The sequence below is a fragment of the Moschus berezovskii genome, chromosome 2, assembly GCF_049115385.1.
Source record: "Moschus berezovskii isolate FMDL1 chromosome 2, NW_MosBer_1.0, whole genome shotgun sequence".
In the NCBI taxonomy this organism is placed as follows: Eukaryota; Metazoa; Chordata; class Mammalia; order Artiodactyla; family Moschidae; genus Moschus; species Moschus berezovskii.
Window position 1 is genome coordinate 128,839,670 of NC_142461.1, and position 20,038 is coordinate 128,859,707.

At 36.4% G+C, this 20,038-nt stretch overlaps 1 long non-coding RNA gene across 1 annotated transcript in view; it reads right to left on the reverse strand.

The window, feature by feature from the left end:
* Window positions 1–8,950: 8,950 nt before the first annotated feature.
* Window positions 8,951–20,038, reverse strand: part of LOC129538454 (uncharacterized) — a 78,784-nt gene continuing 67,696 nt past the window's right edge. Inside the window, exon 4 of the long non-coding RNA XR_008682218.2 lies at window positions 8,951–9,465. This is a non-coding gene — a long non-coding RNA (uncharacterized LOC129538454). The remainder of the gene's footprint in view (window positions 9,466–20,038) is intronic.

A 20,038-nucleotide genomic window follows, 5' to 3' on the forward strand; every position in this document is an offset into this window, starting at 1 on the left:
AGTTTCTATTTTATTTCTTAACTGTCATCAGGTGACAGTAATGTAAGCAAAATTTTATGAAAAAGACCTTTCTTACTTCTTTTCTTGTAGGAGCCACAGTGATTACATATCATAATGCAAAATTATATTAGTGATATAAAATGTCACTCAACATTTAGCTGTAAATCACACAAGAGTTGGTGGGTCAGCCCAGAGCCAAGAACTCATTTTCCTTTCTCCTGAGCACTGCAAGGATAAAAATATTAACTGTCACACAAATAACAATGACAGAAGAAACTCTAATGTTATTCTTTGGTAATTAAAATTTCCCTTCTTAATAATCAATAGCCAGAAAAAGATAACAAAAAGTAATGTATGTAAAAGTCCTTAAAATCCTCTGTGAAACAACAGAGAATAACTTAGATTCTTAAAGATAATAGAAAAGAGTTATTTATTTAGAATAGAAATATTGTCAAAGCTTCAGTTCAGTTCAGTTCAGTCACTCAGTCATGTCCAACTCTTTGCGACCCCATGAATTCCAGCATGCCAGGCCTCCCTATCCATCACCAACTCCTGGAGTTTACCGAAACTCAGGTCCATCGAGTCGGTAATGCCATCCAGCCATCTCATCCTCTGTCATCCCGTCTCCTCCTGCCCTCAATCCCTCCCAGCATCAGGGTCTTTTCCAGTGAGTCAACTCGTCGCATGAGGTGGCCAAAGTATTGGAGTTTCAGCTTCATCATCAGTCCTTCCAATGAACACCCAGAACTGATCTCCTTTAGGATGGACTGGTTGTATCTCCTTGCAGTCCAAGGGACTCTCAAGAGTCTTCTCCAACACCACAGTTCAAAAGCATTAATTCTTCGGCACTCAGCTTTCTTCACAGTCCAACTCTCACATCCATACATGACCACTGGAAAGACCAGAGACTTGACTAGACGGACCTATGGTTTAGGCAGGGTTATGAACTGAATGTCCTTTACTTAAATACATATGTAAAAGAATCATTCCCTTTGTACCAAAATTTTCACCTCTGTCATTCTAGTCTTTAGCCTTCTTCCAGCTGGTACCTCTGCTAAACTGACACTGATATTTTGAATGAACTAGTTATATTAATATAGAAATAATACTTTATTCAATTCTGATGCATTGTTTTTAATTACAATTAAATAAAATAATATTTTTCTCTTTTTCATTTAAGGCCATGACCTTACAATGTCCCATTCCCTTTTCTACGTCACAATATACCTACACAAAGTAATAATATAAGCCAACAGTGTCCTTCTTGCCCCACATTTCCTTTATGATTTCTTTCTCTGCTAGCCAAGATATAAGAATAGAAAAAGATAAACATGGATAGCTTTTAGTAATGAAAAAAATACTTTAACTACAAGTGGAAATTAATCTATTGAAATAAATTATTTACATTAGTCTAATTTTTCCAATTCATAGATATCATAATCTCCCTTGAGATAGAGAACTTTATTTCAGTGATCTACCCATACACTCACTTTTTTTCCCATAAGCTTACTTTTCTCAAGGATATTTATGTATGTATATAGTTCTAATAACATTTATTATGGTCCAAGTTTCAGAGAATTACTCTAAGCTACAGTCCAATATATTTCATTAAAATTTTAATTGTACAATTTGATACTGTTATTTTGTCAAAATGTATGTTGAAACATAATTGTTCAAAATATCACTTTCAGTGTTTCATTATTTCATGTACCATTTATTTTTGTAAATGTGTTAAATAGATATGTAATCAGAGTATGTACAACTATGTACCCTGCTTTGGCACTCAGTATTTTTCTAAAAATCTTTCAACACTGCCACATAATCTGAATGATTATTTTAATGATTCTTTAGTTGTCCACTGTTTTTTGACATAATTTGGTTGTCTCCTGGTGGCCCGAACTATGATATAATTCATACTTGGTGATTTAGCACCACATTATAGTACCTCTGTGTTCACAGATTAAATATAATCATAGTTCCCCATTTGTTGTTGTTTGGTCGCTAAATCAAGTCTGACTCTTTGCAACACCACGGGCTGCAGCATGTCAGGCCTCCTTGTCCTTCACTATCTTCCAGAGTTTTCCCAAACCCATGTCAATTGAGTCGGTGATGCCAACCAACTATTTTGTCCTCTGTTACACACTTCTCTTTCTGCCTTCAATCTTCCTCAGAATCAGGGTCTTTTCCAATGAGTCAGCTCTTCACATCAGGTAGCCAAAGTATCTGAGCTTCAGCTTCAGCATCAGTCTTTCTAATGAATATTTAAGACTGTTTTCCTTTAGGATTGAATGGATTGATCTGCTTACTGTCCAAGGGACTCTCAAGAGTCTTCTCCAGCACAGGAATTCAAAAGCATCATTTTTTTGGCACTCAACCAACTTTATGGTCCAACTGTCACATCCACACATGACTACTGAAAAACCTGTAGTTTTGACTATACGGACCTTTATCAGCAAAGCGATGTTTCTGCTTTTTAAACACTGCGTAGGTATGTCATAGCTTTTCTTCCAAGAAGCAAGCATCTTTTAATCTCATGGCTGCAATCATCATCTGCAGTGATTTTGGAGCCCAAGGGGGAAAAAAATTGCCACTGTTTCCATTTTTTCCCCCATCTATTTGCCATGAAGTAATGGGACCAGATGCCATGACCTTAGTTTTTTGAATCTTGAGTTTGAAGCCAGCTTTTTCACTCTCCTCTTTTACCTTCAAGAGGCTCTTTAGTTCCTCTTTGCTTTTTTCCATTATAGTGGTATCATCTGTATATCTGAGGTTGTTGATGTTACTCTACACCATCTTGATTCCAGCTCGTGATAGTTCCCCATGACTTCAGGTTATTTAGACAATGCATTCATTCTGATTCTGCTGTCTTCAATTCTGTCAGTCTACACTCAGCCACTTACATTGGTCCCTTCCTATGCCCTATCACCAGAAAAATCTGGAGAAATGCCTAGGTTCTTTCTTTCTAAAAAGTAAATGACTTGTCACAGGGTTGCAGATAGTAAGAAACAACAAGGTCTTTCTCTCTCTTCTTATATGTAAAAAAAAAAAAAAAAAATTCTTGAGATTTTGTGTATCCAACTTGGGCTACTCTGACCATGGGATTTTCCTGGCAAGAATATTGGAATGGGTTGCCATGCATTCCTCCAGGGAATCTTCCAGACCCAGGGATCAAATCTGTGACTCCTTCATCTCCTGTGCTGCAGGCACGCTCTTTACCTGCTGAGCCATTGGGAAGCCCAGGTGCTTTTTGTTACTTTCTCGATTTTGACCTGAGCAGAATAAGAATGGAGTTAGCTGAGAGTAACTTTATGACAAGGATGGATAGATATACAACTGTCAACTGGTAGAAACTAAAAAAATAAAAATCATTTAAACTCATTTTACAGGGATTTTTAATGTCTTAACAAAGTGGTATTGCAATTTTAACCTCATAAAAGTCGGTGACATCTGTGTCACTGCAGCAACCATAAGCAAAGACACATGACCTTTCAGCCCCTTCATAAAGCTGTATTGAGAAATGAAAGCATTCACTTAAATTTGACACACATATAAAGTTGAACTGTCTAATAAACCAATAAAATCAGTTTTTATCATAAATTTCTTCATCATTGGAAGATTAAACTTGTCACAGATATTTCATTAGGGGATAGGGTCCACAATACATTAGTCCTATTGCTTTATTTCTTAATCTTGTTTTCCAAGTAGTGCTTTTTTTTTTTTTTCCAAAAAGTAATTTAGACTTTACCCATAAGGTCAAAGAGATCAAGAAATATTTTATTTTTTTTTCCTCTGAGTTGCAGAAAGTTCACTGACATTTATACATTTTAAAATAGCACTCACCTTGCAATATCATTTAATAACAGTATATCAAAGTGCAGTTAGAATGAGTGGATTTATTTATAAGCTAGTGGTAGTAAACATATGTCCTTGAGAATATATTTTCAAAAGCCACCAATTACCAATCACTTTCAAAATTGCCTCATACTATAGTAATATGCCAAAACTTAGTTTTACTATTAAGATATTTCTAAAAACATAGATAGAAGTGGAAGTGTGGAAGTCACACAGTCATGTCCAACTCTTTGTGACCCCATGGACTGAAACCCACCAGGCTCCTCTGTCCATGGGATTCTCCAGGCAAGAATATTGGCGTGGGCTGACATTCCCTTCTCCAAAATAGAAGTGGACTGGAAATATTTTTAATTACATTTTTAAAATATTCACTTTGTTGCTTATATTCTAAGACAGAAATAATCCTAGGGGAAGCTTTAGAAACACAACATTTTATAATTGCCAATCTCTTTTGGAATTGATATAAAATCAACAATATAAGAACTGTAAGCAAGTCATTCATTGATTTAACAAATACTTATTGAATGATATTGTGCAACAGGCTCTGTTCTAGGTGCTATAAAACAATAACAAACATGATAGACAGGGCTCTAACCTCATTTGTTTAAAGTAGACAATAAAGAAATCTATAGATAAATTAAGTTGATCAGATTATAAACTTTCAATTATAGCTAATGTGAAGTAAGTCTCTACAATGTTCAGGTGGATGTCATAGGGACTTTTAAGCAAGCATATGTATGTATACTAATGATGTAAAGTATGATTATTCTAATTGCACAGATGGAAAAACAGAGGTATAGACATATTAAAATTATCAAGATGCGAACAAGCAACTGAGTCCTTTTTCAAACCTTCTCTTGTTTCTCCAAAGCCTGTAGATGTTCTTTCATGTTGCTCATTGCTCCACTCCCCAAAATTATAACTTTTTTAAAGAAGATTAGCTCTCAATTATATGGGACAGCTAGTTCTATACCTGTTAATGGACTGAGGCCTTTAAAAGTGGCCTATAAAAAAATTAAAATTGCTAGCATTTGTAGCAGCTGTAAGAAGTTTTGTTGAAAAATTCCCTAAATTGCAAGAAATGAAACACCTCTCTCTCTATGGTCATTCAGTACCCCTACAGGTTGCTCATATCTGGATAATAGAAAGATAATAGGCTTTAAAAAAGAATAATCTGGCCCAACATACTGTCATTGACTCCAACATAGAAGTTTTATAGGTAGCCCTCTATGAGAAAACCACACCATATCTTAGATCAGTGGTTAATTAAACATCTGAGTGATCCCCAGTAAAAACTAAAACTTACCTGTCCCCACCAAAAGTTGTAAGTGCCCTTGATTACCTACTTTATGGAATATTAGTAGATTTCTGGCTTTACTATATGCATTATACAAAAAAGAGAAAGTCTGATTGCTAGTTCAGTTCAGTTCAGTTGCTCAGTAGTGTCCGACTCTTTGCGACCCCATGGACTGCAGCATGCCAGGCCTCCCTGTCCATCACCAACTCCCAGATTTTACTCACACTCATGTCCATTGAGTCGGTGATGCCATCCAACCATCTCATCCTCTGTTGTCCCCTTCTCCTCCCGCCCTCAATCTTTCCCAGCATCAGGGTCTTTTCAAATGAGTCAGTTCTTCACATCAGGTGGCCAAAGTAATAATTTCTATCCTTTTCTTAATTACATCTCCTTGTGAGTCAGAGTTCATATAAATGAGAAGAGCATTGCTAACAAATAGGTAAACACCCATGATTTTAATGTTACATGAGAAGTGATGACTGAAATATAATTCTGATTTTGAACTTACTGTATGGAATATTGTAACAGAATAGCCAATAAAGCATATAGAAGAATTTATAATAAACTAAGGACATAAGTAAGTAAATTCAGTAATTCTACATAATAGTCTAGTACACCATTGAATAATCCAACAGTTAATGCAAACACTAGGTCAAAAAACAAACAACAAAACTACCCTCATTACATATGCCATCATCACTTTCTAATTGCTTCATTTTATAGAAATCAGTCACAGAAAATACAGTCAGGAAAAAAAACTGTTAAAAATAGTTTACATAATTTTATATATGTGTATATATATATATAAACACATGTACACATATACATATATATAATAGGTTTCACTTCACTCACAGTCCATTTCACTTTCAGATTTTTTTTTTTTAAAGTAGGGTTGACCCTAAACTGACATATAGAATGTCTAGATGCTATGGAATTAAAGAAAGGATACATGTAAAATAGCTTAATTTTAGTAAATTTTTTTTCTTAAACAGAAAGAAAACAAACTTTTTCATATTGATTTACTTGATTTTTCTAGTCCAGAAATAACTGCACATCTACCAAACAGACACAAGAGAAAAGGAATGCTTTTCTTTCATATATCTTTATTGTAGACTTTAACTATGTTAAAAGAACTTTCAAATCTCAAACAGAGTGAAGCAAACAAAACATTGGTGATGAGTTCATTAGCATTTAATGAATAACAAATTAGCTTGCTTGGGCTAGTAATCTGAATTAGTTTTCCTCCTGAGTTTTTCATTTATGTTATCTTCTTTCATGCAAATTAAGGAACTACACAAACACAATTAGATGTGGCAGCAATCTCTGTAGCAAGTAACAGGAAATGGGCTTTGCAAAATAAATTACAGATATATTTCCTCTTATAGTGCAATAATCAAACACTACATTTCAGGCACACTTCAGACTTTTTTCATTTCACCATCTCCTGTGAATTAGAAAGTAGGTTAATACAAAGTAAATATTTTTAAGAAAATGAATTAAGTTGCTTTCCCTGGTCTATTTTTCCTCACGAATAGTTGATTTCATGAAGTCTTGGGGAGGAGGCATGTTAGAGTATTGCTGCTGAATCCAAGGTTGCTCTCTTCCTATAATCCACACGTTCACCAAGCCCAGGCTTGAGAATAACCACACCCATTCCCACTTGTCCATCTGATTTGGCTACATGCCCTCAATAGCAAAAGCTGGGTTCTTTAAACAAAAATGAAATTTGATTCCAGTTCTTCAGCAATAACCTTTTCAGACATAACTCATGACTGCATCGTGTCACAGCTGGGTCCAGGTGAAACTGCAGAGTAAGCAACATTTGTCTACAGTTGCTGTAATATTGCTTCACTTCTGCAAAAATATTCAAGGTATTACATTTACCTTAGTTGAACATTAACTCATTTACATGTGTTAAACAATTTAATCCTCCCCGTAACTCTGTGAATTAACATGAACTAAATTTTAATTCAGAAGAGCTAAGTGAAAACAAATTACAGGAAGTAAATGATAGAGCTAGTGCTTAAACACAAGTCTGAATAACTCCAAAAGAAGTACTCTTAACTCTTTATCCCATCGCCTGCCAGAAAATTGGGTTTTTAACAATTTCTTGAACATGGTAATTAGGACTGAAGGCTCACCTCATGACATCCAATTCTTTAACTAGGTCAATGCTCTGGGTCTACTTCTTGATTTCTCCCTTAAGCCCAATATGCCTGTGACAGCCAACATTAAGTCCTTCATTGCTGTAGTCACTCATTTTTAAGCTCCTAGTAGAAGTAGGTTATTATTTTAGTACCAAAGGGCATGGCTTCTGTGCTAAAGTATTTGAAGTCCAGTGGGACAATAGATAGGTGATAAAGTTCTGGAAAATGATTAGTGTTAAGGCAAAAATATGCAGGGAGGCTTATGAAAAAAAGAATAATGTTTCTACAAGTTTCTGCAACTTTCTAAGAGAGAAACCTTTACATGGTGATATGGCTCATTTCTTGGTTCAGCAACTTGCAAGTATTATTTTCTTCAATGACACAAATGCAGACTCAGTTCTTTTCTTTATATCGATACACACAATCAAAATTAAAAAAAAAACAAAAAACTGCTGACCTAACCCTGAATGTGCAGCTATGTAACTTGGTAAGAGAGAATAAAGAGATGAGAGTTAACTTAAAATGATCATTAAAACATTACACAACTTTGTCCTTGAGCATTCTTCAACTAGTCAATATTGTCCTTACTATATTCTACTCTTTTTCTCTCTTTCCTTTCTTCTATTCTCCCACCACTCCCAGTTTCCTGTTCATTCTGTCAATTAGAAATCTAATGATATTCGAGTGCCTGTGTCTCCATAAAAGGCACTCACTCTCCTTTTATCCTAAGTGAATGTCAATTGTGTTTTCCAAAACAAAAGTTCTTTGGAATAAAACTTTGATAAAAGCTCCAGAAAATATGTAGGTAGGTAGAGTGTCTCATGCTTTTGAACTATGGTGTTGGAGAAGACTCTTGAGAGTCCCTTGGACTTCAAGGAGATCCAACCAGTCCATTCTAAAGGAGATCAGTCCTTTAGAAGGGTGTTCATTGGAAGGACTGATGCTAAAGCTGAAGCTCCAATACTTTGGCCACCTCATGCGAAGAGTTGACTCACTGGAAAAGACTCTGATGATGGGAGGGATTGGGGGCAGGGGGAGAAGGGGACGACAGAGAATGAGATGGCTGGATGGCATCACCGACTCGATGGACATGAGTTTGAGTGAACTCCAGGAGTTGGTGATGGACAGGGAAGCCTGGTGTGCTGTGATTCCTGGGGTCGCAAAGAGTAGGACACAACTGAACAACTGAACTGAACTGAAAGTGTCTCAAAGAAGAGTAGAAAAACAAGACCAACAGTAAATTTATAGGAATTCATCTGTGTAAGGCTTATCAAAGTAAGAGGAGTTATCTAGGTAAGAAAAGGATTAAAAAATAAGCTTATAAACACTGAGAAGTAATTTCTAATATGGTGGGTTTCACAGACCCCAAGATAGAAAAAATGTCCATGAAGGGCAGGATGAATGAGCAAACAGTGTCACAGATGTTAGACAAATGAAAGACACACAAAACAGGCCATTGCCTCTGGCAGTGTGACAGTTATTGCTGACTTCTGCAAGAAGAGTTTCAGTATTGTATGTAATGCAAGACGACTTTTATACAAAATTCAACCTAAAGATAAGTACTAATCTTAAGGGAAAGGTCTTCCTTAAAAGCTCAGCTAAAATGAAAGCGCTTGAATAAATAATTTAAAATAAAAATATCTTAGTTTATTTAGTTTATTATCATTTAAAAGATCTCCATGTGGATCTAATAGTTTTCACTGTTTGTACGTTGTACACCAGACAAGGGCACAAACAATATTCTCTTCATCTGAAATAAAGAAATAATTTAATTCCTGTATATAATTCTAATTTCTATTTTTAGAATAAAAACATCCTATATATAATTGAAGCAGGGAAACTGTAATAAAAATTCTAATCATAAATACAAATGAAAAGAGGATAATTTATATATATCAAATGACGAGTTAGGAATATTATTCACAATTGCTATTCAGTCACTCAATCATGACTCAGTCCATTCTTTGCAACCCATAATTTGTAGCATGACAGGCTTCCCTGTCCTTCACCATATCCCAGAGTTTCCTCAAACTCATGCTCATTGATTCAGTGATGCCATCCGTCAATCTCATCCTCAGTCCTCGCCTTCTTCTCCTGCCTTCAGTCTTTCTTAGCACCAGGAACTTTTCCAATGAGTCAGTTCTTTCCATCAGATGATCAAACCATCTGCAGACGAATGGATAAGAAAGCTTTGGTACATATACACAATGGAGTATTACTCAGCCATTAAAAAGAATGCATTTGAATCAGTTCTAATGAGGTGGATGAAACTGGATCCTATGATAAAGAGTGAAGTAAGCCAGAAAGAAAAACACCAATACAGTATACTAACGCATATATATGGAATTTAGAAAGCTGGAAATGATAACCCTGTATACGAGACAGCAAAAGAGACACAGGTGTATAGAACTGTCTTTGGGACTCTGTGGGAGAGGGTGAGGGTGGGATGATTTGGGAGAATGACATTGAAACATGTATATTATCATATGTGAAATGAATCACCAGTCCAGGTTTGACGCATGATACAGGATGCTTGGGGCTGGTGCACGGGGATGACCCAGAGGAAGGAAAAGGGGAGGAGGGAGGTGGGAGAGGGGTACAGGAAGGGGAACTCATGTACACCCGGTACGGATTCATGTCAATGTATGACAAAACCAACCAATATAATATTGTAAAATTTAAAAAAAAATTTTTTTAAATAAATAAAAAACAAAGTATTGGAGATTCAGCTTCAGCATTAGTCCTTCCAATGAAAATTCAGGGTTGATTTCTTTAGGATTGACTGGTTTGATTTCCTTGCTGTCTAAGGAATCCTCAATAGTCTTCTCCAACACCACAGTTCGAAAAGCAACAATGCTTCTGAGCTCAACCTTCTTTACGGTCCAACTCTCACATCAGTACATGACTACTGAAAAAACCATAGCTTTGACTATACAGACCTTTGTCAGCAAAGTATTGTCTCTGCTTTTTAATATGCTGTCTAGGTTATTCGTAGCATTTCTTCCAAGGAGCAAGGCTCTCCTAATTTCATGGTTGCAGTCATCATCTGCAGTGATTTTTGAGCCCCAGAAAATAACATCTGTCACTGTTTCTACTGTTTCTCCATCTATTTGCCATGAAGTGATGGGACCAGATGCCATGATCATTTTTTGAATGTTGATTTTTAAGACAGCTTTTTCATTCTACTCTTCCACCTTCATCAAGAGGTACTTTAGTTCCTCTTCACTTTCTGCCATGAGAGTGTTTTCATCTGCATATCTAAGGTTAGTGATATTTCTCCCTGCAATCTTGATTCCAGTTTGTTGGAATTTTGCATTATGCAATCTGCATATAAGTTAAATAAGGTGACAATATATAACCTTGATGTACCCCTTTCCCAATTTGGAGCCAGTCTGTTGTTCCATGTACAGTTCTAACTGTTGTTTCTCGATCTGCATACAGGTTTCTCAAAAGACAGGGTAAGGTGGTCTGGTATTCTTATCTTTTTAAGACTTTTCCACGGTTTGCTGTGATCCACATAGTCAAAGACTTTCAAGTAGTCAATGAAGCAGAAGTAGATGTTTTTCTGAATTCCTTTGCTTTTTCTATAATCCAACAGATGCTGGCAATTTGATCTCTGATTTTTCTGCCTTTTATAAACCCAGCTTGTACATCTAAAGTTCCTGCTTCACATACTGTTGAAACCTAGATTGAAGAATTTTGAGCATTACCTTGCTAACATGTTAAATGAGTGCAACTGGGTGGCAGTTTGAACATTCTTTGACCTTGCCCTTCTTTGAGACTGGAACGAACACTGACCTTTTCTAGGCCTGTGGTCACTCCTGAGTTTTCCAAATTTGCTGACATATTGACTGCAGCACTTTCACAGCATTATCTTTTAGTATTTTAAATAGCTTAGCTAGAATTCCATCATCTCCACTAGTTTTGTTTATAGTAATGCTTCCTAAGACCCACTTGACTTCACACTCCAGGATATCTGGCTCTAAGTGACTGATTACACCATTATGGTTATCCAGGTCATTAAGATATTTTTGGTATAGTTCTTCTGTGTATTCTTGCCACCTCTTCTTAATGTCTCCTGCTTCTGTTAGGTCTATACTGTTTCTTTTATTGTGCCCATTTTGCGTGAAATGTTCCCTTGGTATCTCTAATTTTCTTGACGAGATCTTTCCCATTCAATCGTTTTCCTCTATTCCCTTCATTGTTCACTTAAGGCTTTCTTATATCTTCTTACTCTTCTTTGAACTCTGCATTCAGATGGGCATATCTTTCCTTTTCTCCTTTGCCTTTTACTTCTCTACTTCTCTCAGCTATTTGTAAGGCCTCATCAGACAAACATTGTGAATTCCTTTTTCTTGGGGATGGTTTTGATCATTGCTTCTGGTACAATGTTATGAACCTCTGTCCATAGTTCTTCAGACTTTCTATCAGGTCTAATCCCTTGAATCTGTTTGCCACTTCCACTGTATAAACATAAGGGATTTGATTTAGGTCATATTTGAATGGCCTGGTATTTTTTCCTTACTTTCTCCAATTTAAGTCTGAATTTTACAGTAAGGAGTTCATGATCCGAGCCATAGTTGAGTCCTGTTCTTGTTTTTGGTGACTTTATGGAGCGTCTCCATCTTTGGCTGCAAAGAATATAATCAATCTCATTTCGGAACTGACCATCTGATGACGTCCCTGTATAGAATTGTCTCTTGTGTTGTTGAAACAGGGTCTTTGCTATAGCTGGTGTATTATCTTGGCAAAACTGTTAGCCTTTGCCCTGTTTGGCTGTACTCAAGGCCAAACTTGCCTGTTACTCCATGAACTTGACTTCCTGCTTTTGTATTCCAGTCCCCTATGATGAAAAGGACATCTTTTTCTGATGTTAGTTCTAGAAGGTCTTGTAGGTCTTCACAGAACCATTCAACTTCAGCTTCTTCAGCATTAGTGATTGAGGTATAGACTTGGATTACTGTGATATTGAATGGTTTGCCTTGAAAACGAACAGAGATCATTCTGTAGTTTTTGTTACTGCACCCAAGTACTTCATTTCAGACTTTTTTGTTGACTTTGAGGGCTATTTCATTCCTTCTAAGGGATTCTTGCCCACAGTAATAGATATAATGGTCATCTGAATTAAATTCACCCACTCCCATTCATTTTAGTTCCCTGATTTCTAAAATGTCGATATACACTTTTAGTCATCTCCTGTCTGATCACTTCCAATTTACCTTGATTCATGGGCCTAACATTCCAGTTTCCAATTCAGTATTGTTCTTTACAGCACTGGACTTTACTTCCACCACCAGACACAACCTTCTGCTTTGGTTCAGCCTCTTCATTCCTTCGGAGCTCTCTCTCCACTCTTCTCCAGTAGTATATTGGGTACCTACCAACCTGGGAAGCTCATCTTCCTGTGTCATATATTTTTGCCTTTTCATACTGTACATGGGGTTCTCAAGGCAAGAATGCTAAAGTGGTCTGCCACTCAGTGGACAACGTTATGTTTATATTTGCAATATAACATATTAATAATATTCATTATCATACCTGTTTATTAAATGTTAATATAAATTATAAAAAGTATAACTAACAGAGGCTCTGATTCAACACCTAGGTTTATTATACATATATGCCTCTGAGGGTCAGGGAGGGAAGCACATCCAAAGGAATCCCTGTGGCACCTCCAAACTGTCTAAGACCTCTTTGGTTCTCCCAAGGAGGATTTATTTACTCTTTTCTGATCCTAGTTGTGTAGGTATCCTAGCCTTTTCTCCAGGATCTCTTAAGACTCTGTGGAAAGAATCCTGCAGGGGTTCTCTTAATTGCATCCCCTAGATTTGACCTATATATACTGGCATAAGTAAGTGCTTGAACCAAGAGTGGAAGATGACTGTAATAGGGTTGGGGCAGGAAGCAAAGGAAGGCACATTTATGTTGTCAGTTTCTTAAATATCCATACCTTTTATTATAACATCTAACATGACTGAATTTATTATTAGAATATTTTGAAATTAAGTTATTTTTGATTATTAATTTGAATAATTCTTATATTTTACACAATATTAGACATTTCAAAATGAGAAAACTATATGCCAAAGGGTGTACTGACATTCTCTCATCATATGTTGAAATTCTAACCCTGAATACTAGGAGGTAGAGATTCTGGGAAGTATTTAGGTCATGAGGGTCAAACCCTCAATATGAGGTTAGTGCCCTTATGAAAAGACACAAGTGAGAAGTATTCTCTTTCTCCACCATGTGAAGACACAAGAAGATGCCATATACAAACCAGGAAAGGGATCTTCACCAACCACACTATTAGTCTAACGTTAGACTTCCAGCCACAGTACTGTGAAAAATCAACTTTTGTTGCTTAAGCTACACAATCTATGCTATTCTTCTGTAGTACTCCTAAGACATTCAGTATTATGAAAAAGACACATTGCTCAATGCTTTCCATCTTATTTTTTGTTTGACCAAATGCTCCTTAAACACCTGCAAACTTGACTTGACCAAACTTTAGTCAGGCTTCTATCTTCTTACTAGACCCCTGAACTTTGTCCCACACTTGAGCTTAAGCACTGTAATGAAGATCAGTATCCTGTTAATGACACCTTCTGAAAATCAGATGACCACAAAGAAGACTTTTTTTTTTGTTCAGTTCTTTGACCATGCTACCTGCTCACCCTACTTCTCCATACCTAGTCTTTTCTTTCACATTGTTTTGCTTCTCCCAATAAGAAAAAGGAATTCCCTTCTTTCTTTAATCTGAGACGTTTGTAGATTTGGTCAGAGCATTCTCCCATTACCATAGTCTTTCTGAATACAATCTTTCCTTATTCAAGTTTGGGCTTCTTTCATTATGATATGCTAAAATATTCTGTACATTTGGTTGACCTTGGGCAAAGTTAAAGGAAATATTTTGAGGATATAAAAGATGGTTTGACTGAAGAAAGCTTTCATTACTAAACTGAAATCTTTAAAAAGATAATGGAATTCTCTGGCAGTCCAGTTGTTAAAACATTGCTTTCATGGCCAAGGGTGCAAGTTCAATTCCTGGCTAGGAAACACAAATCCAACAAGCCAAGCAGTATGGCAAAAAAAAAAAAAAAGGAATTTCAGAGTGCAAACCAGCATTTTAATGTTGACAAAAGACAACTAAATAATTCATTTGAACTATTATTGAGTATTTGCAATTAGACAGAAAATGTATTGCATGCTTCCAAATACTTTATTGCCTTAATGTTTCCCATTAACTCGATGCAAGTTTAACTCATCTTCTGAAAGAAGGAAATGAAGATCATGGATACAGGAATGATATATTTTGACCAAGGTCACACACATAGCAGGAATATGGACAGTTGTCATTTGAATGCAAGTCTCATGATGCCAAACCAAATGTTGTTTACACACAACAGCTGCAGCACAAAACCTGTACACTATTTGATTTTAAATGAAAAGAAAAATATTCTCTGCATAATAGTGAAAATTGAACACTTTCAAAGTCACCGAGAGGATTAGTGATTTTTTTTTTATTAAACAACACAACAACAACACAGTAAGGACACAGGGAAGTCTCTTACCATATATATAAGATGAGTTTACTTATGGATATTTTGCAATTTTTCCATTTGCTAAGGGTGTTCAAGAGAACTGAGAATCCTACCTTAAGAGTATGGGGTGAGTTTTTTTTTTTTAATATTTATTTATTTTAATTGGAGGCTAATAATTTTACAATATTGTTGTGGTTTTTGCCATACATTGACATGAATTAGCCATGGGTGTACATATGTCCCCTATCCTGAATCCCCCTCCCACCTCCCTCCCCATCCCATCCCTCTGGGCTGTCCCAGTGCTCCAGCTTTGAGTGTCCTGTTTCATGCACTGAACGTGGACTGGTCATCTGTTTCACATATGGTAATATACATGTTTCAATGCTACTCTCTCAAATCATCCCACCCTCACCTTCTGCCACAGAATCCAAAGGTCTGTTCTTTATATCTGTGTCACTTCTGTCTCGCATACAGGATCATTGTTACCATCTTTCTAAATTCCATATATATGCGTTAATATACTCTTTTGGTGCTTTTCTTTCTGACTTACTTCGCTCTATATAACAGGCTCTCGTTTTATCCACCTCATTAGAACTGATTCAAATGTGTTCTTTTTAACAGTTGAGTAATATTCCATTGTGTATATGTTCCATAGCTTTCTTAACCATTCATCTGTCGATGGACATCTAGGTTGCTTCCACGTCCTAGCTATTGTGAACAGTGCTGCAATGAACTTTAGGGTACACGTGTCTCTTTCAGTTCTGGTTTCCTCAGTGTGTATGACCAGCAGTGTTTTGCTGAGTCATATGGCAGTTCTATTTCCAGTTTTTAAAGGAATCTCCCCTGTTCTCCATAGTGGCTGTACTAGTTTTCATTCCCACCAACAGTGTAAGAGGGTTCCCTTTTCTCTGCATCCTCTCCAGCATTTATTGTTTGTAGACTTTTGGATAGCAGTCATTCTGACCGGCATGAGATGGTACCTCATTGTAGGTTTGATTTTCATTTCTCTGATAATGAGTGATGTCAAGCATCTTTTCATGTGTTTGTTAACGATCTGTATGTTTTCTACGGAGAAAGGTCTATTTAGTTCCTTGGCCCATTTTTTGGTTGGGTCATTTATTTTTCTGGTATTGAGCTGCATTAGCTGCTTGTATATTTTTGAGATTAACTGTCAGTTGCTTCATTTGCTATTATTTTCTCCCATTCTGAAGGCTGTCTTTTCATCTTGCTTATAGTTTCCTTCATTGTGCAAAAGCTTTTAAATTTAATTAGGTCCCATTTATATTTGCTTTTATTTCTATTACTCTGGGAGGTGGGTCATAGAGGATCCTGCTGTGATTTATGTAAGAGAGTGTTTTGCCTGTTTTCCTCTAAGAGTTTTATAGCTTCTGGCCTAACATTTAGATATTTAATCCACTTTTAATTTATTTTTGTGTACAGTGTTAGAAAGTTCTAGTTTCAGTCTTTTACAGGTGGTTGACCAGTTTTCCCAGCCCCACTTGTTAAAGAGATTGTCTTTTCTCCATTGTATATTCTTGCCTCCTTTGTCAAAGATAAGGTGTCCATAGGTGTGTGGATTTATCTCTGGGCTTTCTATTTTGTTCCATTGATCTATATTTCTGTCTTTGTGCCAGTACCATACTGTCTTGATGACAGTAGCTTTGTAGCATAGTCTGAAGTCAAGCAGGTTGTTTCCTCCAGTTTCATTCTTCTTTCTCAAGATTGCTTTGGCTACTTGAGGTTTTTTGTATTTCCATACAAATTGTGAAATTATTTGTTCTAGTTCTGTGAAAAATACCATTGGTAGCTTGATAGGGGTTACACTGAATCTACAGATTGCTTTGGGTAGTACACTCATTTTCACTATATTGATTGTTCTGATCCATGAACATGGTATATTTCTCCATCTATTTGTGTCATCTTGATTTCTTTCACCAGCGTTTTATAGTTTTCTATATACAGGTCTTTTGCTTCTTTAGGCAGATTTAATCCTAAGTATATTAAAAAGCAGAGACATTACTTTGCAAACAAAGGTCCGTCTAGTCAAGGCTATGGTTTTAACCGTGGTCATGTAGGGATGTGAGAGTTGGACTGTGAAGAAAGCTGATCGCCGAAGAACTGATGCTTTTGAACTGTGGTGCTGGAGAAGACTCTTGAGAGTCCCTTGGACTGCAAGGAGATCCAACCAGTCCATTCTAAGGGAGATCAATCCTGGGTGTTCATTGGAAGGACTGATGCTAAAGCTGAAACTCCAATACTTTGGCCACCTCATGTGATGGGTTGACTCACTGGAAAAGACTCTGATGCTGGGAAAGGTTGGGGGCGGGAGGAGAAGGGGACGACAGAGAATGAGATAGTTGGATGGCATCACCAACTCTGTGGACATGAGTTTGAGTGAACTCCGGGAGTTGGTGATGGACAGGGAGGCCTGGCGTGCTATGATTCATGGGGTCGCGGAGAGTCGGACACGACTGAGTGACTGAACTGAACTGAACTGAATCCTAAGTATTTTATTCTTTTAATCACAATGGTGAATGGGAATGTTTCCTTAATTTCCCTTTCTGCTTTTTCATTGTTTGTGTATAGGGATGCAAGGGATTTCTGTGTATTAATTTTACATCCTGCAACTTTACTATATTCGTTGATTAACTCTAGTAATTTTCTGGTGGTATCTTTAGGGTTTTCTATGTAGAGGAACATGTCATCTGCAAACATTGAGAGTTTTAATGCTACTTTTCCAATCTTGATTCCTGTTATTTGTTTTTCTTTTCTTATTCCTGTTGCTAAAACTTCCAAAATTATGTTGAATAGTAGTGGTGAGAGTGGACACCCTTGTCTTGTTCCTGACTTTAGGGGAAATGCTTTCAATTTTTCACCACTGAGGATGTTTGCTGTGGGTCTATGAGGTATGTTCCTTCTATTCCTGCTTTCTGAAGGGTTTTTATCATAAATGGATGTTGAATTTTGTTTTCTTTTCATCTATTGAGATAATCATGATTTTTACCTTTCAATTTGTCGATGTGGTATATCACATTGATTGATTTGCAAATACTGAAGAATCCTTTCATCCTTGGGATAAAGCCCACTTTGTCATGATGTATGATCTTTATAACATGTTGTTGGATTCTGTTGGCTAAAATTTTGTTGAGGATTTTTGCATCTATGTTCATCAGTGATATAGGGCTGTAATTTTCTTTGTTTATGGCATCTTTGTCTGGTTTTGGTATTAGGGTGATGGTGGCCTCATAGAATTAGTTTGGAAGTTTACCTTCCTCTGCAATTGCCTGGAAGAGTATGAGTAGGGTAGGTCCTAGCTCTTCTGTAGATTTTTGGTAGAATTCACCTGTGAAGTCATCTGGTCCTAGGCTTTTGTTTGTTGGAAGATTTTTTATTACAGTTTCGATTTCCATGCTTGTGATGGGTCTGTTAAGATTTTCTATTTCTTCTTCATTGAGTTTTGGAAAGTTCTACTTTTCTAAGAATTCATCCATTTCTTCCAAGTTGTCCATTTTATTGTCATATAGTTGCTGATAGTAGTCTTATGATCCTTTGTATTCTGTGTCGTCTGTTGTGATTTCTCCATTTTCATTTCAAATTTTGTTGATTTGATTCTTCTCCCTTTTTTTCTTGATGAGTCTGGCTAATGGTTTGTCTATTTTATTTATCTTCTCAAAGAACCAGCTTTTAGTTTCATTCATTTTTGCTGTAGTCTCTTTTGTTTCTTTTTCATTCATTTCTGCTCTAATTTTTATGATTTCTTTCCTTCTACTAACCCTGGGGTTCTTCATTTCTTCTGTTTTTATTACTTTAGGTGTAAAGTTCAGTTCAGTTCAGTTCAGTCGCTCAGTCCTGTCCGACTCTCCGCGACCCCATGAATCACAGCACGCCAGGCTTCCCTGTCCATCACCAACTCCCGGAGTTCACTCAAACTCATGTCCATCGAGTCAGTGATGCCATCCAGCCATCTCATTCTCTGTCGACCCCTTCTCCTCCTGCCCCCAACCTTTCCCAGCATCAGAGTCTTTTCCAGTGAGTCAATTCGTCGCATGAGGTGGCCAAAGTATTGGAGTTTCAGCTTTAGCATGAGTCCTTCCAATGAACACCCAGAATTGATCTCCCTTAGAATGGACTGGTTGGATCTCCTTGTGGTACAAGGGACTCTCAAGAGTCTTCTACAACACCACAGTTCAAAAGCATCAATTCTTCGGCGATCAGATTTCCTCACAGTCCAACTCTCACATCCATACATGACCACGGGAAAAACCATAGCCTTGACTAGACGGACCTTTGTTGGCATAAAGTTAGGTTATTTATTTGATTTTTCTCTTGTTTCTTGAGGTAAATTTGTATTGATATGAACCTTCTCCTTAGCACTGCTTTACTGAATCCCATAAGTTTTGGGTTGTTGTATTTTCATTTTCATTTTTTTCTATGCATATTTTGATTTCTTTTTTTATTTCTTCTGTGATTCATTGGTTATTCAGAAGTATGTTGTTTAGTCTCCATATGTTTGTATTTTTATAGTTTTTTTTTCCCTGTAGTTGACATCTAACCTTACTTCACTGTAATCAGAAAAGATGCTTGAAATGATTTCAATTTTTTTTTAATTTAATACTATAGCATACTTTGGATATTTGCCATGTAAATATTCTTTCTCATTTGTGAGGAATTGAGCTTTGTATACTGCCACTATTTGAAAAAGTATATGAAATAGTTCAAAATGATTTGAAAATCAGTGAAGGTTATATTTTATTATTATTCAAAATTATTTGGGTTAGAATGAAAGGACTGAAGAAATTTTTTTCTGTATTATTGTCTCCTGATATTCTTAAAATTGTTTTCTGTACTTGATAAAAGGAGTAATGTTTGGGTCTAGAAAATGAAGAGACACTTTTGTGACAAGACTCTAAATAAGCTTTCTTACATTTCAAGGTTATGGATGGTATATTCCATTAAGGCAGTATCTCCACCTGTGTGGGATGGACATTAATAAGTCTATTAAAACACAGATCTTGAACTCTGAATCTGGTGCTGCTGCAAGTCCAATTAAAAAAGAAAGTCCTACCTACAAAAATTGAATTATGATTTACATAATTCTGATTTATATTATCACCCTTCCTTTCCACCTTTCTTTTCATTTCTTCCTTCCTTTCTTTCAGGTACATTCTATTTAGAACTTGCTTTACTCATGATGC